A 27191-nucleotide genomic window follows, 5' to 3' on the forward strand; every position below is an offset into this window, starting at 1 on the left:
CTCTTTTGACAATACCTGTTGTATTTTCCATGTACTCTGTTTTATTTCAATAAAATTTTTTGAGAAAAAAAAAAAAAATAATAATTCTTTCAAAAACAAAAATACAAAATCCCAATATGTCACATAATAATCCATTAAATAGATAAATGAAGAAAGCAAGAAAAAGAAAAGAAAAGAGAGGGGAAGGAAGTAAGACTTCCTGGCAATGGGTGGTGGGCCATATAATGGCCTATAAAAGGCCTGTCAAAAATATATAAGTCGGGGTAACCGGCCAATTAAAGCAACTCACATAACTTATTCCAATTGGTTAAATTGTCTTGATCATCTTATAAGTTGGTTTGGTTTTAAAATGAAACCACCCATCCCAAATACCCAACTGTCTAGTGGCTTTTCCTTTAGAAATATATGTGAGTTCCTCCATGAGGCAGATATCCTCCACTCGTTTCACCCAATGTTTCAGTGTTGGAATCTCCAGTTTACCCCACATGATCGGAATCAGAGCTTTTGCAGCATTCAAAAGATGCTGGGTAACTGACCTCTTATAGGTATGAAATGAATACATGGTTCAATGAAATAATATTGCCCAGGGGTCCTGCTGGATAGAGAGGTTAGTTATCCGATTGATACACTCGACAACCTGAGGCCAACATGGGTGAATCAGCGGGCACTCCCACCAGATATGGGCGTGGGAGGCATTGATTCCACAATTCCTCCAGCATAATAGTGACCTAGAGGGGAACATCTTATGCAACTTAATAGGTGTATAGTACAATCTGACCATCAATTTATAATAAATTTCTGTCATTTTTGATGAAATTGAAGAGGTACATGATAATAATAGGATATTATCTTTCTGAGTATCTGTCAGTGGAAGATGAAAATCCAACTGCCATTTATCCAAAAAAAAAAAAAAAACGGATATAACGATGAACGAAGACCTATAAGGGCTTTGTAAAACTGAGATATACAATCAGTTAGAGGCAGGTTATGTTGCAATATTGCTTCAAACGGATTTAGATCTTTCAGATCTCTTAAAGGCAGGGGTAAGGTTAGAATAAATCTAACAAGTTGATTATGTCTCCATACGTCCAAATAAGCGGTTGATTTCCCAAAAGCTTCGCAAGGGGTTTAGAAAGGCCTGCATTGAGTACATGATGAAGAAACAGGGGTCCCTCTGGGGACCAAGGAAGGAATCCCTAATCCAACAATCCGGGAGGGAAGAAATTATGATTAAGTAAGGGCATCAATGGAGAATTGTATGACCAAGAAAATCTTTTATGTAGCAGATCCCAAATAGCTAGCGTAGAGTTAGTTAAGGGTGAGGAGGAGGGGGCCATACCTTTTACAACTCTAGGAAGCCACGCAATAACCGCAAGATCAGCTTTGCACATACAAGACTCTATTTGTACCCATAATTTTGTATTCTTTGCATATTTCCAATCCACAATCAGGTTCAAAACAACAGCATGGTAGTAATGTCGGGGAAAGAGAGACCTCCAGAGCGACTCGGTCGAGAAAGGTTTGACTTTGAGACTTTTGGGTGTCTTCCTCCCCAAACATATTGAGAGATCATGGTCTCTAACCTAGAGAAGAAACCAATAGGGACCCCTAGAGGAATAATTTGGAGAAAGAACAAAACACGTGGTAAAATTTTCATTTTTATAACATTAATTCTTCCCAACCATGAATGAAAAAGAGACCATCTATGAAGATCCACTTTGATTTCATTTAGTAAAGGGAGAAAATTATACTGAAAAGGGGATGAAAAACGAGGGGTTAATTAGATCCCTAAATATTTAAGTTTAGTAGTCTGCTATGTAAAAGGAAACAGGGGCTTCAGGGAATTTGCTTCTCCAGTTGGAACATTGATATTCAATATTTCTGATTTTGTTAAATTTATTTTAATGTTTGACAAACTTTGAAATGACCTGAAGGCCTCCAATAGGTTTAGTATTGATATAGGTGGACATTAAATAAAAAACGAAATATCATCTGCAAAAGCAGCGTATTTATGGTTGACTGTACCTATCGTTACCCCCGTAATGTTGCAGTTATTCTTTACTGTAACCAAAAAAGGTTCCAAAGCTATTGCAAACAATAAGGAGGATAGCGGAAAATCCTGCCTTGTTCCATTAAGCAAAGAAAAAGAGGCACTCAAAAGGCCATTAACCACTTAAGCCCCGGAGGATTTGGCTGCTAAAGGTCCAGACCCCTTTTTTCAACTTGGCACTTCGTGACTTTAACTGATAATTGCGCGGTCATGCAATGCAGTACCTAAACGAAATTTACGTCCTTTTTTTCCCACAAACAGAGCTTTCTTTTGGTGGTATTTGATCACCTCTGCGCTTTTTATTTTTTGCGATATTAATAAAAAAAGAGCGAAAATTTTGCAAAAAAATGACATTTTCAACTTTGTCTTTTAAAAAATATCCAATATACTCAATTTATGTCATTTTTTTTGGCCAAAATATATTTAGCTACATGTCTTTGACAAAAAAAAAAATCAATGAGCGTATTTTTATTGGTTTGCGCAAAAGTTATAGCGTCTACAAACTATGGTGTAAATACTGAAATTTACGAAGCTTTAATTTCTGACTGCCTATCTCATTTAATGAAGTGCTAAAATGGCGGGGCAGTACAAAACCCCCCCAAACTACCCCTTTTTGGAAAGTAGACATCCTAAGGAATGTTCTGAGGGGCATGTTGAGCTCATTGAATATTTTATTTTTTTGTCACAGGTGTTTGAAAAATGACAAAAATAATTTTTTTTTTTTTTTTTTACACAAAGTTGTCATTGAAATGATATATTGCTCACACATGCCATGGGTATATGTGTAATTACACCCCAAAATATATTCTGCTGCTTCTCCTGAGTACAGGGATACCACATATGTGAGACTTTTTGGGAGCGTAGCTGTGTACGGGAGCCGGAAAACAAATCACCACCATCAGAATTTCAAAGGGCGTACATTTTTCATTGCATTTTCTCACTACCTATAACGGTTTTGGAGGCCCTGAAATGTCAAGATACCACAAAACCCCCCCAAATGACCCCATTTTGGAAAGTAGACACCCCAAGCTGTTTGCTGAGAGGCATGGTGAGTCCATGGAATATTTTATATTTTGCCACAAGTTTCGGGAAAATTACAATTTTTTTTTTAAATTTTTTTTTTTTACACAACGTTGTCACTAAAAGATAAATTTCTCACACATGACATGGGTATATGTGGAATGACACCCCAAAATACATTCTGCCACTTCTCCTGAGTATGGGGATGCCCCATGTGTGAGACTTTTTGGGAGCCTAGCTGTGTACAGGACCGCGAAAACCAATCAACACTCTCAGGTTTTCTAATGGCGTAAATTGTTCATGTCACCTCTGCACTACCTGTCGCAGTTTCGGAGGCCCTAAAATTCCAAAATAGCACAAAACCCCCCCAAATGACCCCATTTTGCAAAGTAGACACCCCAAGCTATTTGCTGAGAGGCATGGTGAGTCCATGGAATATTTTATATTTTGCCACAAGTTCCGGGAAATATATATATATATATATATTTTTTTTTTTTTTACACAAAGTTGTCAGTAAATGATATATTGCTCACACATGCCATGGGTATATGTGAAATGACACCCCAAAATACATTCTGCTGCTTCTCCTGAGTACAAGGATACCCCATGTGTAAGACTTTTTTGCAGTCTAGCCGCGTACAGGACCCGGAAAACCAATCTGCACCTTCTGGCTTTCTAAGGGCGTAAATTGTTGATCTCACTCCTTACTACCTATCACACTTTTGAAGTCCATAAAAGGCCAAGATGGCACAAAACCCCCCCAAATGACCCCATTTTGCAAAGTAGACACTCCAATCTATTTGCTGAGAGGCATGGTGAGTATTTTGCAGCTCTCATTTTTTTTGGAAAATGAAGAAAAAACAGGAAAATGCATTTTTTTTCCTCTTTTTTCAATTTCCAAAACTTTGTGACAAAAAGTGAGATCTGCAAAACACTCAACATGCCTCTCTGCAAATAGCTCAGGGTGTCTACTTTCCAAAATGGGGTCATTTGGGGGGGTTTTGTGCTATCTTGGAATTTTAGGGCCTCCGAAACTGTGATAGGTAGTCAGGAGTGAAATCAACAATTTACGCCCTTGGAAAGCCTGAAAGTGGAGGTTGGTTTTCGGGGTCCTGTACTCGGCTAGACTGCAAAAAAGTCTCACACATGGGGTATCCCTGTACTCAGGAGAAGCAGCAGAATGTATATTGGGGTGTCATTTCACATATACCCATGGCATGTGTGAGCAATATATCATTTACTGACAGCTTTGTGTAAAAAAAAAAAAAATATATATATATATATATATATATATTTCCCGGAACTTGTGGTAAAATATAAAATATTCCATGGACTCACCATGCCTCTCAGCAAACAGCTTGGGGTGTCTACTTTCCAAAATGGGGTCATTTGGGGGGGTTTTGTGCTATCTTAGAATTTTAGGGCCTCCGAAACTGTGATAGGTAGTCAGGAGTGAAATCAACAATTTACGCCCTTGGAAAGCCTGAAAGTGGAGGTTGGATTTCGGGGTCCTGTACTCGGCTAGACTGCAAAAAAGTCTCACACATGGGGTATCCCTGTACTCAGGAGAAGCGGAGAAGCAGCAGAATGTATTTTGGGGTGTCATTTCACATATACCCGTGGCATGTGTGAGCAATATATCATTTACTGACAGCTTTGTGTAAAAAAAAAAAAAATATATATATATATATATATTTCCCGGAACTTGTGGTAAAATATAAAATATTCCATGGACTCACCATGCCTCTCAGCAAACAGCTTGGGGTGTCTACTTTCCAAAATGGGGTCATTTGGGGGGGTTTTGTGCTATCTTAGAATTTTAGGGCCTCCGAAACTGTGATAGGTAGTCAGGAGTGAAATCAACAATTTACGCCCTTGGAAAGCCTGAAAGTGGAGGTTGGATTTCGGGGTCCTGTACTCGGCTAGACTGCAAAAAAGTCTCACACATGGGGTATCCCTGTACTCAGGAGAAGCAGCAGAATGTATATTGGGGTGTCATTTCACATATACCCATGGCATGTGTGAGCAATATATCATTTACTGACAGCTTTTTGTAAAAAAAAAAAAATATATATATATATATATATATATTTCCCGGAACTTGTGGCAAAATATAAAATATTCCATGGACTCACCATGCCTCTCAGCAAACAGCTTGGGGTGTCTACTTTCCAAAATGGGGTCATTTGGGGGGGTTTTGTGCTATCTTGGAATTTTAGGGCCTCCGAAACTGTGATAGGTAGTCAGGAGTGAAATCAACAATTTACGCCTTTGGAAAGCCTGAAAGTGGGGACTGGTTTTCGGGGACCTGTACTCGGCTAGACTGCAAAAAAGTTTCACACATGGGGTATCCCTGTACTCAGGATAAGCAGCAGAATGTATTTTGGGGTGTCATTTCACATATACACATGGCATGTGTGAGCAATATATCATTTAGTGACAACTTTCTGTAAAAAAACAACAAAAAAAAAAAGAAATAATAATTTTCCCGACACTTGTAGCAAAATATAAAATATTCCATGGACTCACCATGCCTCTCAGCAAATAGCTTTGGGTGTCTACTTTTCAAAAAGGGGTCATTTGGGGGGTGTTTGAACAGTCCCGGCATTTTACGCTCAATCTTAGCCACACATCACCCACTCTTCTAACCACTTGAAAACCAAGCCTTTTCTGTGCCTTTTTGTTTACATGAAAAAATATTTTTTTTTTACTAGAAAATTACTTTGAACCCCCAAACATTATATATTTCTTTAAAGCAGAGGCCCTATAGAATAAAATGGTGGATGTTGCAATTTTTTTTGTCACACGGTATTTGCGCACAGATTTTCCAAACGCAATTTTTGCGAAAAAAATTCCTTTTTTTTTAAATTTATTGCACAAATACACTATATAATTCCAATTTGTTTGGTAAAATTTAAAAGATGATCTTATGCCGAGTTCATAGACACCTGACATGACATGCTTTAAAAATTGCGCACACCTGCGCAGCGGCAAAAACGTACGTACATTTTTAAAAACCTTTAAAAGTCTCTACAGGTTACCACTTTAGACTTACAGAGGAGGTCTACTGCAAGAATTACTGCACTCGATCTGGCGATCGCGGCGATACCTCACATGCATGCTGAAATTGCGGTTTACATATGACACTAGACCAACGCGTGCGTGTGCCATTGCGCGCAAGCACGGGGGAAAGGGGGCGGAGCTCGATTTTTTTTTTTTTTTTTGCTCTTTTATGTTATTTTGACACCTTTCCTTTAATTTTTTTTTTTTTAAATCATTTTTATTGCTATCACAGTGAATTTAGATATCCCCTATGATAGCAATCGGTAGTGACAGGTACTCTTTTTTTTAAAAATTGGGGTCTTTTATACTCTAGATCTCTCCTCTGACCTTAATGCTTCTGACCACGCCAAAATTGGTGTGATAAAATACTTTCCCAATTTCCCAATGGCCCTGTTTATTTCTGGCGAAAAAGAAGTCATGAAATGCTCGTAGCCTCCGGCATCTTAGGCCATAGAGATGATTGGAGCCATTCTAATCTTCAATTAGCTCTATGGTTAGATAACTGAACCACCGGCTGCACTCTCGGGTTAACCGGTGGGACAGGAGAGCCCGAGAAAAACCACGGAAGGCTGCGGAAGGCGGCGGTGGGGGGGGGGGGAGGCCCCTCCCACTGCATGTAAAAGCAGTCTAGCGGCCAATTACCTGCTAGGATTGCTTTTACATGTAAGCCGACCGCTGGCTGTAAAAAACGATACCAAGATGATGCCTAAATCTGCAGGCATCATCCTGGTATAACCACTCAAAGTCCAGCAACGTACCAGTACATTGCTAGTCCTTGTTTGGCATATAGGTTTTTTTTTTTTTCATGCAGCCTGTGGGCTGAACGGAAAAAAAGAGAACCTATCAGAAATCAGCACAAGAATAATGCGTAGTATTACTCATCATTAACCGCCCAAACAACCACCCACTGAATTTAATGATGGGTATACACGGCACTATCCACGTATACCAAAATAGGATTTTAACTGCAGTGCTGAAATCAGAAAATCACCACAGCTGCTATCAGCAAAGGTATCCATATATGCTGAGCGCAAACACTGTTTGTGTCAGAATATATAAAATCAATGCGTGGTAGCCGACGAGTACCTGCAAGAGAAACAGGTCACAAAAGAATGAAAAAACAAAGTACATTAAAAAAGTACATTAGGAAGAGTAGGACATATAAAATGACTGACAACAACAAAAGTTTTTGGATTCTCATCATTAACCGCCCAAACAACCACCCACTGAATTTAATGATGGGTATACACGGCGCTATCCACGTATACCAAAATAGGATTTTAACTGCAGTGCTGAAATCAGAAAATCACCACAGCTGCTATCAGCAAAGGTATCCATATATGCTGAGCGCAAACACTGTTTGTGTCAGAATATATAAAATCAATGCGTGGTAGCCGACGAGTACCTGCAGGAGAAACAGGTCACAAAAGAATGAAAAAACAAACAAAGGACATTTAAATGTACAGTAAGAAGAGTAGAAGGACATATAAAATGACTGACACAACAACAGTTTTTGGATCCTTTTATTTTTCTTTCTAACTGTTTCTTCATGTCTTGATTTGGGAGGGACTGCGATCTTCTGCGATCTTCTCTTCCAGCTTGGGTCTCTCAAAATGTCGATGGACATCCAACATCCTTCGAGACCCTGTGTTTGTGTGCCCTACACTGTGTCGTGCTGTACCCTACACTAAAACTCCACTAGTGTATGGTAGCGCTCAAAACATTCCCCGATGCAGAGACCAGGTTGGTCAGGACATTTGGGACAATAATAACGGGTGTCACGCCTAAATCCGCGCCTGCGACAGACACGACATCTTCTTTGGGGCCATCTTTGGGTAGGGGTACTCGGGAGGGCATAAGGAAAATGCCTCTCATGCAGCCGGCTCACTGCATCTGGAAGGGGAAGTTGGGCAGGCATGCCTCCTGGGTACAGGTAGGCAAGGATGATCTCTTCCTGGAATTCCCGGAAAGATCCAGTTCGTCCTGACGCCTTGTATAGGACAAAGGCGTTCAGCATCGCCAATTGGAATAAATAAACAGACACTTTTTTGTACCAGCGTCTGGCTTTACGGGCAACTAAATACGGCGCCAAAATCTGGTCGTTAAGGTCCACCCCTCCCATGTTAAGGTTATATTCGTGGACACAGAGGGGTTTCTCCACAACGCCAGTTGCCGTAGTGATTTGGATTGTCGTGTCTGCGTGAAGGGAGGACAGAACATAAACATCCCGTGTATCCTTCCACTTCACCGCAAGCAATTTGTCCGTTTTCAAGCAGGCTCTCGCCCCCCGACTAAGACGGGAATCTACAAGCCGTTGGGGGAAGCCCCGGCGATTAGGTCGCACGGTGCCACATGCGCCAATTTGTAATTCGAGCAGGTGACTAAATAGTGGCACGCTTGTATAAAAGTTGTCCACGTACAAATGGTACCCCTTTCCGGATAAGGGTGACACCAAGTCCCAAACGATCTTACCGCTGCTCCCTATGTAGTCTGGGCAGTTGGGGGGCTCCACACAGCTATCTTTTCCCTCATAGACCCGGAAACTAACTGTATAGCCTGTGGCCCTGTCACACAATTTATACAGTTTGACCCCGTATCTGGCACGCTTGCTGGGGAGGTACTGTTTCATAGCAAGGCGGCCAGTAAATTTAATCAGGGACTCGTCAACGCAGACAACTTGTTCGGGGGTAAACAAGGCTGCAAACCGCTGATTGAAGTGGTCTATGAGGGGCCGAATTTTGTGGAGCCGATCGTATGCAGGGTCTCCCCGAGGACGACAGATTTCATTGTCGCTGAAATGCATAAATCGCAGAATTTGCTCATATCTCGCCCTGGACATGGAGGCAGAGTACATGCGCATATGGTGAAGTGGGCTAGTGGACCAATATAGCCGCAATTCACTCTGTTTAGTTATGCCCATGTGGAGGGAAAGGCCCAGAAAGATCTTAAATTCGGAAACCGTTAAAGGTTTCCAGCCGAATTGTCTGGCAAGGGGCGAATTTGGGTTGGCGGCGATAAATTGTTGAGCATATAAATTTGATTGATCCACAATAGATCTGAAAAGATCTTCCGTGAAGAACAGCTCAAAAAAGTTCAGGGGCGTAAAACCAGCTGTCTCCACGTGGATTCCAGGTTGGGCGGTGAATGGGGGAAGTACTGGCGCTGTAGTATCAGTGGGTTGCCAATTAGGAAATGCCAGCGCATCAGGGAGGGCACTATGGGCTCTACGGGCCTGTCTTCGAATACGCGGTGGCTGCGGGCCACTACTTGTGCTAGCCACCGCACCAGCTTCAACTGCACTTAGGGGACTCGCCACGTCACCAGGTCTTACTGCAGTGCTGGTTGTACTAGGTCCAGGGTGTACTAGGCCGCTGGCGCTTGCCAGGTCGCCAGAAGGATGAGCGGCACTAGTACCCACACTCTGCTCCATACGAGCACCCTGCGATTCCTGCATCTCAACAACACCAGAATGGGGTCGGGTACGCCTGGGTCTAACAGGGACCCATCTGTCGTCGGAGCTATCTGTCAGGGAGCCGCTGCTGTCATTTGGTTCGTATACTGACCCTGATTCTGCCGGTGAGGCTTCCCCATCGCTCTCACCTGGCATGGTCATTATACTGTAAATAGCTTCATCACTGTACGAATGTTTAGACATTTTGGTAACTAAATTTACCCGTACAGTGATGCGACTCACAGGTAATAAAAGCACCTGGTTGTCGAAGACTATTTCAAGCGCTACCAAAAAAACTGCTAATGCTAGCAGGGATCAGGCCTGACTCTGCTAACACAGCGGTTTTGTGTCTTGTGTTTTTTTGTAAGTGACAGTAATCTGTTGATTACTACACTTACCTGGGTGAAAGGGTTAAACGCAGGTGCTGGCAGGAATCAGTGCTGATCGTGCAAACACTGCGTTTTGGGAACCCTAAACTATGGGGGCGCTAGTATAGCTCTGATCAGATCAGATATTGATCTGTTCAAACACTATACTAGAAATGGAAGTGTAGGTGCGTGCGTGTGTGTGTGGCAATCAAGGGGTTATTTCTAAACTATGCGCTGGGGATCTGGGGGGGGTGGCGGGGACCCTAAACCTCCTTTGGGAAAGAAACTAGCTAGCTAGCACAACCTCAAGTCACAATGACACCAATACAAAATACAGTAAAAACAGTATATTATGTGTGTATTAGTGCTAATGTGACAGAGGGTGTAGGGGTTAACGGGATGTGATCAGGGGGGGATCAGGGGTTTAAATCTTTATTGGAAGGGGCTGGCGGGTATCCTAAGGATAAAAGGAACGGTGGCAAGCGCTAAACCTGGTCACAAGTCACACTTATACAGGTATATAGAAAATGCTATATACTGTATACAGTGTGCGTTGTGGCAGGGGGTGTAGGGGTGATCAGGGGGGGATCAGGGGATTAAATCTTTATTGGGCGGGTGGGGGGGACCCTAAACCTGCTTGGGACACAAACTTAGTCGCCTGCGCTAATTCTGATCACAATCACACTAATACAAAAATACAAAAACACAGTATATTACGTTTGTATTAGTGCTGATGTGACAGAGGGTGTAGGGGTTAACTAGCGGTGATCAGGAGGGGATCAGGGGGGATCAGGGGCTCAAATCTTTATTAGGGGGGGGTGGCGGGTAATTCAAGTGGAAAAGGGGGGGTCGCAAGCGCTAGACCTGACCACAAATCACACTTATACGGGTATATAGCAAAATGCTATATACTGTATACGGTGTGTGTTATGGCAGGGGGTGTAGGGGTGATCAGGGGGGGGTCAGGGGCTTAAATCTTTATTGGGCGGGTGGCGGGGACCCTAAACCTTCTTGGGACAGAAACTTAGTCGCCTGCGCTAATTCTGATCACAATGACACTAATACAAAAATACAATAACACCGTATATTGCGTTTGTATTAGTGCTGATGTGACAGAGGGTGTAGGGGTTAACGGCGGTGATCAGGGGGGGTTCAGGGGGGATCAGTGGGTTAAATCTTTATTAGGGGGGGGTGGGGGGTAATTTGAGTGGAAAAGGGGGGGTCGCAAGGGCTACACCTATTCACAAATCACACTTATACAGGTATATAGGTATATGCTATATGCTGTATATAGTGTGTGTTGTGTCAGGTGCTGTAGGGGTTAATTGGGGGGGCGATCGGGGGTGAAATGTGCCTATCTAGCTGTGTGTGATGTGCTTGGTGCAATTACTCACAGTAAGATGTGCTCTCCTCTCACGCTGGATCCGAAAAGACCGTTGGGAGGGGAGGGCACATCTCCTCTAAGCCTGTGTTTACATTTCACAGGCTTAGAGGGAGATCTGATTGGGCAGGACCGATCAACAGGTCCAGACCAAAAATGATTGGCCTGGACCTGATGACTGATCGGTTCTGAACCCAATCGAGTCATCGGCGGCGGCGGCGGGGCGCGGGAGCGCGCACAGGGCCGGCAAAAAGTGCTGACGTAGGCCTACGTCAGTTTGCCTGGCCGGGGCTGAGCGCCGACGTAGATCGTCGTGCGCCGGTCGTTAAGTGGTTAATTCGTATTCTAGCCATAGGACAAGAATAAAGGGATGATATTCGATCATGCATTTTGGGACCCACTCCGAAATAATGAAGCGTAGTCATCAGGTAGTTCCAGTCCATCAAACGCTTCCTCAGAATCAGTTGACAAAAGAAGGGTGATATTCCAGAAAAAGATTAGTGCTATTCAGCACCCTACTCCTGCGCTCGGAACCTGGTCCTCAGGTTGCCTCAATCCTGGAACTTATACTGAAACTTGGCATCCACTATGGCTGGGCTTTGCTGCCCCCTACGACCGGGGCGGTCGACCAAAACACTGTAATACAAAACAAAGAAAGGGCGCACCAGCCTAGCGCAGGTTTATTGGAAATAAAAAGATAAAAATCAGCTACTCACAAACAAACGTAAAAGTCAAGCTCATCAGTTCCATAGAGTAGCATCATAGCAGAAGTCCGATAACTTCATGAAAGCAGAGGGCTGACGCGTTTTCGAGGCTGTGCCTCTTCCTCAGAGCCTGAGGACAAAAAAAGGGTGGGCTGGGACAAACTACGAACAAAATGCATAATGGAAAGAGCTCGCAACAAATTATCTCTAGCTTCCCTTCCAGGGATGAAACTTGTTTGATCCAGTGAAACCCATTTAGGAAGAAGACCCATTAGTCTAGTAGCCAAAACTTTATTAAAAAGTTGGACGGTAACTACCACAGCAAGTAGGGTCTTTACCCAATTTGGGTATGATCGTAATGTATGCGCAAAGGGTTTCTGAGCGTAATCTCTTGGCACAATCAACCAAGTTAGCATATTCAGTCAGGTGAGGTAGCAAAACGTCACTAAAGGTCTTATAGTATAGTATAGTGCCGTAAAAAGATCTTGGCCCGGAGCCTTGCCCAGAGGGCCGAGGATAACGCAGACCGAGGATAACGCACGCCGAAATTCATCTATTGAGAAATCCAACTCTAGAAAGTTTAGGAAAATTGGCCTGTTCAAGATAATCCTGTATTTTTTTATATTTATCTTCAAGAGAACATAATGAGAAATCACCCTTAATACTATAAAGAGCCTCATAAAATTCCTTGAAGATCTTAGCAATATGGGGAAGAGAATGTACTAATTCACCCGAAGAGAACTTAATTTTAGGGATAAACGGGCTAATTGCTTCCCCGGTTTATCACCCCATTCATAGATTTTTTGTGTGATGAAGAAAGATTTCTTCTTGACTTCTAAATCAAGGATAGCCTTGAGTTCCTCCCTCTTCTCCATCAAGGCCTCCAGATGCGACCTATGTAAGGACAATTTATGAGCTTTCTCAAGCTCAGCCACCTGCTGTAAAATGTTCTTGAGTAGTTGGCTGTGTTCACTTTTCTTCCGTGCACCAAGTTCCACTTCCATCATAGCATTACCCCTCATAGTAGCCCTATGAGCTTCCCAAAGTAGGGATGGGGGGGATCTCTGCGGAATATCTGAGAAGTATTGACGTATTGTTTCAGACAGTGAGCCAACATCAATCGGATTCGTTAAAAGATAGTCATTGAGTTTCCAATTATTAGTGCGAGACGGAAGAGAAGGGAAAGCTATACAGGCAAATACCGGGGCATGATCTGAAACAGAGGCAACACATATAGAGGCCAAAAGGAGAAGAGGGAGGTGGAAGTGATCAATAAATATATGATCTAAGCGAGAATAGGAATCATGAATCTTAGAGTAATAAGAATAGTCTCTATTTTTAGGATGCAGCAGACCCCAAGTATCCACCAACTGCAAATCATGAAGCTTCTTCTTTACCGCTGACAATCATTTAAAGGGGATAAGGGAACGAGACTGGGAAGTCAGTGGTGTATTTTTGTTTTGTGCTGCCCTAGGCAAAAATAAAATTGGGCGCCCCCCTCCTATGTAAATTTGCCCCAATCCTTTGTTTTTAATGGATGTGACTCCCTCCAAAATTGAAGGACTACACATCCCAGCATGAACCCCAGAGATATCATGAGAGGGGGGTGGGAGAGAGAGGGGGGGGTGTGGGAGGGAGAGAGGGGGGGGTGAGGGAGGGGGGGTGAGGGAGGGAGGGAGAGAGGACGGATGAGAGAGAGGGGGTGGGTGATGGAGGGAGAGGGGGGGATGAGAAAGAGAAAGAGAGGGGGGATGAGAGAAAGATGTGAGGGAGAGAGAGGGGGTGAGAGAGAGGGGGGTTGAGGGAGTGAGAGGGGGGTGAGAGTGAGAGGGGGGTGAGAGAGAGAGGAGGGGGTGAGAGAGAGGGAGGGTGAGAGAGAGAGGGGAATGGGAGAGAGGGGGATGAGAGAAAGAGAGGGGGGATGAGAGAGAGAGGGGGGATGAGAGAGAGAGGGGGGTGAGAGAGAGAGGGGGATGAGAGAGAGAGAGGGGGATGAGAGAGAGAGAGGGGGTGAGAGAGAGAGAGGGGGATGAGAGAAAGAGAGGGGGATGAGAGAAAGAGAGGGGGTGAGAGAGAGAGAGGGGGGGTGAGAGAGAGAAAGAGAGGGGGGGTGTGAGGAAGTGAGAGGGGGTGAGAGAGAGAGAGCAGGGGGGTAAGAGAGAGAGGGGGGTGAGAGAGAGAGAAAGAGGAAGGATGTGAGGAAGTGAGAGGGGGGTGAGAGAGAGAGAGGGAGGGGGGATGAGAGAGAGAAAGAGAGGGGGGGTGCAGGAGAGAGGGGGGATGAGAGAGAGAGGGGAGGGTGAGAGAGGCAGCTCTAGCAATCAGTGGCCAGTAGAGTCTAAGGTGGAGGGGGGGGTGACTTTTTTGACGCCCCCCTGCAAAGTGCCGCCCTAGGCCTGGGCCTTGTTGGCCTAGGCCAAAATACAGCACTGTGGGAGGTGTTTAATAAGGGGTCGAATGTCATATTGATATCCCCTGCTAAAACAATTACCCCTTCCCCAAATTCTGATAATTTCAGCAGTATTTGAGACAAAAAAGGAGGTTGGTTATGGTTTGGTCCATAAACATTAACTAAAGTACATTGTACATTACCCATGTGGCCTTTCAAAAACAGATAACGACCGTGGTCGTCTGCTAACATCTTCCTGAGGCAAAAAGAAGACACATGTCTTCTAAAACCAATGGCCATCCCCTTAGCTTTATTCGTGTCTGACAGACTATAAAACCATTGTGGATATTGTGGTGAAAATAATTTCACAGATGTTGTATGTGTTGCCATTTTTTACTTAAGAGATAGGATAACCGGATTATAGCAGATCTTTGATGGAGGACAGACTCACACAGGCACCATGCTTTAGTTTTCTCAGGAACACACACTGCAGTCTCTGCTGCCTCTTTTTCTCTTTTTTTTTTTTTTAGTGAGTGCAACTTTATTTAAACACTTCCTGGTTAACAAACAGACAACATATTCATATGACTGTAGATCAATGGATAAGCTGTATAAGGGCATATAAACAAAATGTCATATATCTTAACACCCCCACTTGCTCTTATACTGCTTATGAAAAATAGTTTAGTACAGTTACATCATTTTACTCTCTATACTCCAAAAATATAACTCACAAATCTATCAAGCTTAAACTTTGTTATTGGTTTAGTCATAACATCAGCTACCATTTTATCCGTAGAACAATACTCAAGATCTATCTTGCCTTCACTCAGAATAGACCTAAGGAAATGGAATTTAATGTCAATATGTTTGCATCTTTGATGGTAAACTGGGTTCTTTGCGAGAGCTATCGCACTCTGATTGTCTTCAAAAATCTTCACTGGCTCAAACTGACATTCACTGTCCAATTCTCTCAGCAGTTGTGCAAGATATAGACTCTCCTGTGTGGTTGCAGCTAATGCTATATATTCAGCTTCACATGAAGATAGTGCAATTGTTGGTTGTTTCTTTGATTTCCAAGAAATCAGAGGTCCATTTTCAGTCAGGCTAAAACAATATCCTGTTGTGCTTCTCCTATCAATCTGGTCTGAGGCCCAACTGGCATCACTATACGCCTCTAGTTTTAACTTCTCTTTACATTTTCTGTAGCATAGTTCAAAATTGACAGTTCCTTTCAAATATCTCAGTACGTGTTTGGCCGTGATCATGTGTTGTACACTTGGTTGTGAAAAGTGTTGTGACAGTTTGCTTATAGTCCAACTCAAATCCGGTCTTGTACACGTAGCCACATAAATCAAACTGCCTACTATCTCCCGATAGCTTTTTACATCTGCAAGTTCACTTTTGTCGTCGAAATCTAATTTTTGTTCACAAGGAGTAGATCTCTGTTTACAATCTGACATACCAAATCTTTCTATCATTTTCAAAATGTATCTCTTCTGATTCATCTTCACCGTTTCATTAGTCTGTCTAAAATCAATGCCCAAAAAATAGTTCAGTTTTCCAAGATCCTTCATTTTGAATTTTGTCGCAAGTGTTGACTTCACATCATTGAGTAGTTTTTCATTGCTTGCAGCAATGATGAGATCATCCACCCATATTAGTAATATTGCTTGTTCATCTCTGTTCTGTTTGACATAAACACAATGGTCTACAGAATTTTGTATGAATGCATTTGAACATAGATAACCATGTAGCATCTTGTTCCAGTTTCTTCCCGATTGCTTAAGACCATACAGTGACTTTTTTAGTTTGAGAACTAGCTTTTTATTTGTGTCATCTTTGATCTCAAAACCTTCTGGTTGGTCTATATATATATCACAATCAATTGGGGCATGCAAGTAAGCTGTCTTCACATCCATTTGATGCAAGATTAAATCATATTGTGCTGCCATTTGCATCAAAATGCGTAATGAAGTAAAATTCGCAGTTGGAGAAAAAGTTTCCATGTAGTCGGTTCCCTTTACTTGATTATAGCCTTTTGCCACAAATCTGGCTTTGTACGTTTCAGTTCCATCTGCATTGCTTTTTATTGCATACACCCATCTACCCCCCACTGAATGTTTGCCTTCTGGTAATGTGGTCAATTTGAAGGTATCATTCTCCTTTAGTGACTCCATCTCATCTTTCATTGCATTTAACCAACTTTGTGACTGGGGTGTTTCCATAGCTTCTCTGAAGGTCTGAGGTACATCATGTGCTCTATAGCAGTAATCTATGTTCATCAGTACCTGATCATCACCAACAGATTCTAGTACATAGTCATTTAAATACTGAGGAGTTTTTCTATTTCTTGTAGGGTATCTTGTACCATGGTCTTCATCTTTGTCCTCTACAATCTTCTCTAAAGAATCTGGGGTCTCATTAGTCATTGGACCTGATACAGGAATTACACTCCTTTCCTCATAGAAATCATCATTATTGTCCAACAGCTCAGTCTGAGTTTGTTTCTCGATTACATCCTTTTCAATGAATTTTACTAGTCTGTGCTTGAAGACTTTGCCAGTTTCAGGGTAATACACTAGGTAAGAAGGACTATTTTTGTCATATCCTACAAAAATTCCTTTTGTGCATTTTGGATCCAGCTTTTTCTTATCGTGTTTGTATGCAAAACATTCTGACCCAAAAATCTTCATTTTTGATAAGTCTGGTTTCTTCCCTGTCAGTATGTTGTATGGCGTTTGCTTCAAACGATTGTTAAAACATCTATTTCGAATCATAGCTGCTGTCATCACTGCATATGTCCATAACTCTTTTGGTACTTTGCTCTCTATTAGCATACATCTTGCCATCTCTATCAGTGTTCTCCAGTTTCTTTCAGCTGTTCCATTTTGATGTGGTGAATAAGGTGCTGAAGTCTCATGTCTTATGCTCTTCTTTATGAGTAGTGACTGGAAGTCATTCGATGTGAATTCGGTACCATTGTCTGACCTCATTCTCTTGATGATCCCATAGGGGGCAGTATCAGCGATAAACTTCTCTGTGGCTAGAACTGTGTCACTCTTGTTTTTCAGAAAGTATACAAACACTGCACCAGAATAATCATCAGTGAATCCTATGACGTATTTGAATCCGTCCTTTGCAACTGGCTCTATAGGACCTGTTAAATCTGTGTGTACTAGTTCAAGTGGGTATTTTGCACGGGTGTCAGGCTCCCTGTTTCTACTCTGAGCAAATTTCCCTTGGATACAAATCTCACAATTCAGGTTGGACTTATCAACCTTACCTTGGATCTTCATTCCATCTACTAGATTCTGTAGTTTCAAGATATCATCGTAATTACAATGACCTAGGATTTCATGCCATGTCTGAATATCATAACAACCGTAACAACTGTCATCGCATTCCTTATAGGTGTTCAAATAGTAAAGCCTGTTGTATTTCTTTATAACAAATTTTGTACCATTCTTATGGATCAGAATACTGTCATCTTGTCTGAATTCAACAGACGCCCCATTTCTTGTTGCTGCTTCAACAGAGAAAATGTCTTGTGGATATGTGGGGATAAACAATGCGTTCTGTAGCAATGTCCTCCTTTGTCTTCCCATACTGTCCATTAGGTACACCTCAGCGTCGCCTCTCTTGAGTGCTACACCGGAAGTTCTTTTCCCATCTGCCAACTCCATGTAATGTTTCTCTGGCTTAAACGAGGTGTCAAATCTTTTAAATTTCTTGATGTCTGTGATAATATGCGATGTTGCTCCTGTATCTACCATCAGGCTTTTTGTTTTGGGATTGTTTAACTGGTCTTCACTTATTTTAAAAGCAAATGTTTGTTCTGTATCATCCACTACCTGCTTTACATTGTCTCGTGCCTTTCGTCTGCACAATGTCTCACTGTGAGTGGAGCTCTTGCAATAATTACACCAATTTGTCTTCCTCTTATTCATTTTGTATGGACATGCATTAGCTTTGTGACCTTTCTGATGACAACTGTAGCAGACAATGATGTCTTTCTCCCTTGTTGGTACAACAGGGGTGCTGATTTTCATTACATTATCAGTGCTTGTGCTGCTGTGATATTTTTCAGTGTCCTCAAAAATCCTTAACTGAGTTTTAAAGTCAGTAAACGTCATATCTTCTTTACCTTGTGTTATGTGGATTGCAAATGGTTTGAATGATTCAGGCAGGCCTTTAAGAATCATAGCGACTAACAGTCCATCACTGAGGGTCTCTCCTGCATTTCTAAGTGCTGTAATCGCTGTTTCTGTGCGTATGATATAGTCTGTGACACTTTCACATTCAGACTTCTGAAGAGATGTTAGTTCTGTGTATAAATTTATGATACGTGGCTTACCTTGGCCAGCATAATGATCTCTCAGGATTTTCAGCGCTTTTCTTCCATTATCAGTTGCTTCTCTCATTATAAGAGATAGACTTTTATCATCCAGGAATTGTATTAACTCAGCATAAGCTTCCTCATTCTTATTCCTGTCTTGTACAGGGTCTGTTCCGTCTGGTGGATCCTGCAGGATCGTTTCTTTAAGATTCATCAAGCGCAGATGGCCTAGGAATTTTGTCTCCCACAGCTCATAATTTTTCTCATCTCCATCGAAAAGCAGCCTGTTCCATCGGCTTGTTCCCTCTCTCCTGGGCCCATAACCTGTTGCCATTTTTTACTTAAGAGATAGGATAACCGGATTATAGCAGATCTCTGATGGAGGACAAACTCACACAGGAACCATGCTTTAGTTTTCTCAGGAACACACACTGCAGTTTCTGCTGCCTCTTTTTCTCTTTTTTTTTTTTTAGTGAGTGCAACTTTATTTAAACACTTCCTGGTTAACAAACAGACAACATATTCATATGACTGTAGATCAATGGATAAGCTGTATAAGGGCATATAAACAAAATGTCATATATCTTAACAGTATGAGTAAGATGAGTTTCCTGCAAAAATATTATTGAACATGCTGCATTTTTCAACTCTCTAAGCACTTTTTGTAGTTTTGCAGCAAAATTTAGGCCCCTGACATTATAAGAGGCTATCGTTAGGGTAGCCATTTGATCATAAAGACATGTGTTACACACTGTACCCATCTCCCATGCCAGCAAGTATCTAGGGAAGATAGGAAAGAAAAGATAAAGAAGAAAAGAAAGAAAAAATAAAACAAAGAAACATGCAAAATATATCCAAATGTAGATAGTTGAAACCTTTGCATGAATCACCAAATGGGTAATATTGTGATCTCACGCATTAAAATGCCGTGACTCCCATGGGGAGGTAAGGACCATGTCCACTCACCCCAACTCAGGTCAAGTCCCCCCCGGAAGGCTGCAATGTCCCCATAGTCCATCCATCCCAAAAAGGAAGAGGGCAGATGATACACTTAACCAGCGCGTCATGTGCAGATTGACTAACATACCCAGATATGACACTTTAACCACTTGCCGACCGCCGCAAGTACATATACTGGGGAGGTCAGTCCCTCCAGGGCAAAGCGACGTATCGGTACGTCACTCGCCCGCGAGCCAATCGGGGGCCCCCACTCGTTCACTGCCATCACTGCGCAAGTGACCGGTGGCTCCGATGTTCACCGATCACTCGCAATCTCCCGCTGGAGAGGGAGAAAGGCAGGCGGCTGATGTAAACAAAGCCGTCTGTCATTCTCCTTGGTGTAACTGCAGAGATCATACGATCCTGCTATGTAGGATCGTATGTCTCTGTGGTTACATCAAAAGCCACGCCCCTTGACAGTTAGAAGCACGCCCCTAGGGACACACTTAACCCCTGGATCTCTAATAAAGTTAACCCCTTCCCTGCTAGTGTCATTTTTACAGTAACAGTGCATATGTATAGCACTGATTACTGTAGTAATGTCACTGGTACCCCCAAAAGTGTCAAAAATGTCAGTCAAGGGTCCGATCTGTCCGGCCGCAATGTCGCAGTCCCACAAAAAAAATCGCAGATCGCCGCCATTACTAGTTAAAAAAAAAAAAAATTACATAAATCTTTCCCGTAGTTAGTAAACACAATAACTTTTGCGCAAACCAATGAAAATACGCTTATTGCGATTTTTTTCACCAAAAATATGTAGCAGAAAACAAATTGGCCTAAAATGTTAAAAAATTTTTGATTTTTAATTTTTTTGGGGGGGAATTTCATATAATATGTGAAAAATATTGTTATTTTTTCAAAATTGTCGCTCTTTTTTTTGTTTATAGCGCAAAAATTAAAAATCGCACAGGTGATCAAAGACCACCAAAAGAAAGCTCTGTTTGTGGGGAAAAAAAGGACGTCAATTTCATTTGGGTACAGCGTCGCACGACTGCGCAATTGTCCGTTAAAATCATGCAGTGCCGAATCGCAAAATAGGCCCTGGTCTTTGAGCAGCCAAATCCTCCGGGGCGGTGCAGCAGTGCGGCCCTCCTGTGCGAACCGACATAGACCTACGGCTCTGATTGGCGCCGGACACCCGCGACCGCTCCCCACTGAGAGAGAAGAATGGGCAGCTGTTGTAAACACAGCCGACTGTTCTTCTCCCTGGAGTGATCACAGAACGCCTGTGATCCTGCTGTATAGGATCGCATGTCTCTGTGATCATTTCACAAGCCACGCCCCCCATACAGTTAGAATCACTCCCCTAGGCTCACATTTAACCCCTTGTTCACCCACAATGATAACCTCTTCCCTGCCAGTGTCATTATTACAGTGAGAGTGCATATTTTTAGCACTGATTACTGTAGTAATGTCACTGGTCCCCCCAAAAGTGTACAAAATGTCAGGGGTCCGATCTGTCCGCCGCAATGTCGCAGTTCCGCTACAAATCGCAGATCGCCGCCATTACTAGTAAAAAAAAAAAATGACAAATCTTTCACGTAGTTTGCAGACGCGATAACTTTTGCGCAAGCCAATCAAAATACGCTTATTGCAATTTTTTTTTTTTTACCAAAAATATGTAGCAGAAAACAAATTGGCCTAAAATGTTGAAAATTTAGATTTTTACACTTTTTTTTTTTTGGGAATGTTATATAACAGAAAGTGGGAAATATTATTATTTTTTTCTCAGAATTGTCGCTGTTTTTTTGTTTATAGCACGAAAAATAAAAATCCCACAGGTGATCAAATACCTCCAAAAGAAAGCTCTGTTTGTGGGAAAAAAAGGACATCAAATTTTGTTTGGGTACAGCGTCACATGACCGCGCAATTGTCCATTAAATTAATGTAGTGCCGAATCGCAAAATATGGCCTGGTCATTACGGGGGGAAAATCTTCCCATCCAGAAGTGGTTATTGTTGTCATTTTTTTTTTTTTGCTAATCTTATATCTCAGCCCTTTCCTTGTCAGGATTATTGATATCAATGTTCTGATATCAGGGATGTAATATCACTTTTTAGGTGAACTCTAGAAGCAAATAAATTTCAATTTCTTCCTCTATAATCACATCAGATAATTTTGCACAATCTTTTTTATGTTACAGCAGAATTCCGGCTATTTAAAAAAAACCATAACCATAAACCGGTGATTCACTCTTATTACTCTGTCAATCATTTACTGCTTTTGTTCTGAGCAGGAGAAAATAATTAGGCACGGTGCAAAGTCAATTATAAAAGATTATCTGAGAGATAAAATGAGGACAAAATAAAAAAAAGAGATTACAGCCATAGAAAGGTGTATTATAGTATCTAATTACTAACCCTGTCATTATGTCTGAAATTTTTCAACTTCTTTTAACAGACCAAGCTGTCCAGAAAAAGTGTCAGTTAGAGGATTGAGACAAACCAATTACCATTGACAGGGGGGCTTGCAATGGTCAGGTTAAACCACTTGCTGACCAGCCAACCACTGGCTAGCGGCTTCCCCAGGCACTGTGACTTACTGGTGCTCGTGCACACTGGGGCGCCCGCTGGGACACGCAGTAGCGTGATCTGCAATCGCCGTGTCCACAGGATTTCAGTGCTCAGTAGCGGACCACTATGAGCGGCCCAGATATCATCGCTGTGCGATCACAATACTCCTAGTAAACAAGAGTGGAAAAATGGAATCCATTTATGACATCATTGTTTGCTACTGTGTGTGATCTGAGATTGGTCACCAGTGATCACATGGTCAAAAACTAAAAAAACACTCATGCCAATCTATAATGAAAAAAGGAAGCAAGAGCTGCTGCTGCTTAGAAGTCCCTAAGGAAAACAGATATTAAAAATAAATCGTAATAATTGCAATTTAAGCAGCACAAACTCTGCCAATAATAAATCCCAGTGTTATAGTGTATCCATACAGTATTTCAAATAAATAAAAAGATATATATATATATATATATATTGTGACGAGACCAATCTTGCCCCATTGCATTGGAGAAGCCTGGTTGCCCGCCTGCTGCCTTTGGACTATGGACCAGGCTTTAAAAGACTTTGTTCCCCTATGTTTTAGCTGCTACGCTCCAAATTCCTTTAAAGAGGTTGTCACTATGTCTGCAAATTCAATGGGTATTAGCTGCAGATTGAGGGGGGGATTGCTTCCAGCAGCCCCCTCCTAAAGAATGTCTACTGATTAACTCAGTGCTTTTGTCTAAAATAGGACAGTATGTTAATAGGGTCTGCGACTATTGATAAGTATGTTAATGAGCTCACCTGGCTGTAATTACACAGTCATTGTTCATGTGGTATTCTCAAAGTATATATAAGTGTTGTGTTTCTTGCAATAAAAGAGAAGAGAGTTACTCTTGATCAAACCTCACTACAGAGCCTTGTCTCGGTACTTGGGGGGGAATTATTGATGTGCTTCATGTATGGCGGATTGGAGTGGTCGATAGCTGTCCGGGTGTTTGGGAGTGGATTATCCTAGACGACTGTAACCCCTTTCATACTTTGGGGTGTCGTAACATATATATATATATATATATATATATATATATATACACAGTGCCTTGCGAAAGTATTCGGCCCCCTTGAACTTTGCGACCTTTTGCCACATTTCAGGCTTCAAACATAAAGATATAAAACTGTAATTTTTTGTGAAGAATCAACAACAAGTGGGACACAATCATGAAGTGGAACGAAATTTATTGGATATTTCAAACATTTTTAACAAATAAAAAACTGAAAAATTGGGCGTGCAAAATTATTCAGCCCCCTTAAGTTAATACTTTGTAGCGCCACCTTTTGCTGCGATTACAGCTGTAAGTCGCTTGGGGTATGTCTCTATCCATTTTGCACATCAAGAGACTGAAGTTTTTGCCCATTACTCCTTGCAAAACAGCTCGAGCTCAGTGAGGTTGGATGGAGAGCGTTTGTGAACAGCAGTTCTTTCCACAGATTCTCGATTGGATTCAGGTCTGGACTTTGACTTGGCCATTCTAACACCTGGATATGTTTATTTGTGAACCATTCCATTGTAGATTTTGCTTTATGTTTTGGATCATTGTCTTGTTGGAAGACAAATCTCCGTCCCAGTCTCAGGTCTTTTGCAGACTCCATCAGGTTTTCTTCCAGAATGGTCCTGTATTTGGCTCCATCCATCTTCCCATCAATTTTAACCATCTTCCCTGTCCCTGCTGAAGAAAAGCAGGCCCAAACCATGATGCTGCCACCACCATGTTTGACAGTGGGGATGGTGTGTTCAGGGTGATGAGCTGTGTTGCTTTTCGCCAAACATAACGTTTTGTTGCCAAAAAGTTTGATTTTGGTTTCATCTGACCAGAGCACCTTCTTCCACATGTTTGGTGTCTCCCAGGTGGCTTGTGGCAAACTTTAAACGACACTTTTTATGGATATCTTTAAGAAATGGCTTTCTTCTTGCCACTCTTCCATAAAGGCCAGATTTGTGCAGTATAGGACTGATTGTTGTCCTATGGACAGAGTCTCCCACCTCAGCTGTAGATCTCTGCAGTTCATCCAGAGTGATCATGGGCCTCTTGGCTGCATCTCTGATCAGTCTTCTCCTTGTATGAGCTGAAAGTTTAGAGGGACGGCCAGGTCTTCGTAGATTTGCAGTGGTCTGATACTCCTTCCATTTCAATATTATCGCTTGCACAGTGCTCCTTGGGATGTTTAAAGCTTGGGAAATCTTTTTTATCCAAATCCGGCTTTAAACTTCTCCACAACAGTATCTCGGACCTGCCTGGTGTGTTCCTTTTTCTTCATGATGCTCTCTGCGCTTTAAACGGACCTCTGAGACTATCACAGTGCAGGTGCATTTATAGGGAGACTTGATTACACACAGGTGGATTCTATTTATCATCATTAGTCATTTAGGTCAACATTGGATCATTCAGAGATCCTCACTGAACTTCTGGAGAGAGTTTGCTGCACTGAAAGTAAAGGGGCTGAATAATTTTGCACGCCCAATTTTTCAGCTTTTTATTTGTTAACAAAGTTTGAAATATCCAATAAATTTCGTTCCACTTCATGATTGTGTCCCACTTGTTGTTGATTCTTCACAAAAAATTACAGTTTTATATCTTTATGTTTGAAGCCTGAAATGTGGCAAAAGGTTGCAAAGTTCAAGGGGGCCGAATACTTTCGCAAGGCACTGTATATATATATATATATATATAGTTATTTATTTGAAATACTGTATGGATACACTATAACACTGGGATTTATTAGTGATCACATGGTACCTGGGACAATCACAGAACCCTGTACCATGTGATAGCTGTGGGCCAATCACAGCATCACAATAGTAAACAATGAGTCATGATTTCAAGCCATTAATGGCAGTACATAGAAAATATGTGGAGGAAGCTGAAGGTTTGAGTTTCCAAACGTCAGCCTCAAAACCTTAAAGATTTTAGGAGGAACTGCAAAGAGGAGTGGGACACAATCCCTCCTGAGATGTGTGCAAACCTGGTGGGCAACTACAAGAAACGTCTGACCTCAGTGATTGTCAACAAGGGTTTTGCCACCAAATACTAAGTCATGTTTTGCAAGGGAGGCAAATACTTATTTCACTCATTAACAGTGGCGGCTGGTGCATTGGGGGCACAGGGGCGCCGCCCCCCCTATCCATGAGTCCGGCCCCCCAATCTACATGCAGGGCGCCGGATGCATGGATTCCAATTTTTTTTTTTTGAAGCACGTGATTAGAGCCAGAGGCTCTAATCGGCTTCAAAAAAGGGTGGGCTCGGGGCCCACCCAGTTGTGTGACAGTAGCAAATTAATATTTGCTATTATCACACGGATCCTCCTCCCAGCCAATCAGGAAGTGGGTCCTGAGACCCATTTCCCGATTGGCCGAAAGGAGAGGCCATGCTATTGGCCAAGGAGGAGGAGGGAGGATATGCAGGGGAAGCCGCCGCTGGGGGAAGCCACCGCTTCCTGCCCTCCACGTCAGTCCAGGGTGAGTGAGCCAGCGACGTGGGGGTAATCCTGAGTGTGGCTCGGGGTTAATTTTCAGTACCAAAAGCGGTAACCCCGAGCCACACTCAGGATTACCCTGTAGTGAAAGTTACCTTATCCCTAGGATCCCCCGATGTCCTCCAGCTGATGCCGGGATTTTATCAGAATACCGCTACCGCTACCTATCAGATTCTGCAACCAGAAGTCACGTTCGGACGATAAAACTTACTGCGCATGCGCCATGTGTTCCAACATGAGCACTATGCGTTCCAATAGCTTTCCATGTGACAGAACACGAAGCAGCAGCAGATATGTTCTTACACCCATTGGATTTCAAACTGATTTTAGCAGTAAACTCACCTTATATACTTTAGACCGAATGAAATAGTCCATTTCACTATATAATCAGTTTGTCGCTGAGCAGTGCGGGGTGTACCAAGATGGCCGTCGCCACCTTCTACCTGCAGGTTTCTCGCTATATTTACTATATTTCCATAATAATAGAAATGTTATACTGTTATTCAGTCTATAAGGTGAGTTTACTGCTAAAATACATTAAAAATTCAAGACTTGCTTGGGTGTAAGATGTCTGCAGCTGCTTCATGTTCTGTCACATTAGGAAAGCTATTGGAATGCATAGCGGCCATGTTGGAACGTATGGCGCATGCGCAGTACCTTTTTCTTTCCGAACGTCACTTCCGGTTGCAGAATCTGATAGGTAGCGGTATTCTGATAGAACACCGGCATCCGTCTTCCGGGGGTTCCCTTCCCTGCGGGCGAACCTGGCGGGAAATGAAAAAAAAAAGTACACAAAACATGACATGATACATTGTAATCTGTTGGGATTACATTTCTGTATCAAACCTCTGTTTTGTCCCTAATGCTTTGTCCAGTGCCCTGCCTGCACTTTTACTGTTTTATTCCATTTATTTGTATTAATATTTTTTTATTAATAATTTATTAATGTAATAAATAATTTATTAATTACATTTAATAATTAATTTATTCATATTTTTATTCACTTTTACTGTTTTATTCCCAAGAATTACAGGCCTACAATATAAAACAACAGATTTCCATGCAAAACAATGTACCGCTATGACATTCAAAAATACTGACATAATCAGACTGCCAGGCAGGTTAAAATGCAAATCAATTTATAACTTTTTTGAAATGCGTGTTTCTGGATAATTTTGTTGTTATTCTGTCTCTCACTGTTAAAATAAACCGACCATTAAAATTATAGACTGATCATTTCTTTGTCAGTGGGCAAACGTGCAAAATCAGCAGGGGATTAAATACTTTTTTCCCCGTCACTGTATTGGTCCCCAACCAATCCCTGGGGAAGTGTGTCCAGAAGGTGGTGGAAGAGCTCATAAATAGCCTGGAGAGCAGAGTTCCTGGGTCCAGGAGGAGACCCCT

General features: G+C 42.2%; 1 protein-coding gene across 1 annotated transcript in view; it reads right to left on the bottom strand.

The window, feature by feature from the left end:
• XPNPEP2 (X-prolyl aminopeptidase 2) overlaps positions 1 to 27191 on the bottom strand; it is a 178143-nt gene that overhangs the window by 116968 nt on the left and 33984 nt on the right. The window lies entirely within an intron of this gene.

Source organism: Pelophylax lessonae (genome assembly GCF_965119305.1).
Source record: "Pelophylax lessonae genome assembly, chromosome: 7".
In the NCBI taxonomy this organism is placed as follows: Eukaryota; Metazoa; Chordata; class Amphibia; order Anura; family Ranidae; genus Pelophylax; species Pelophylax lessonae.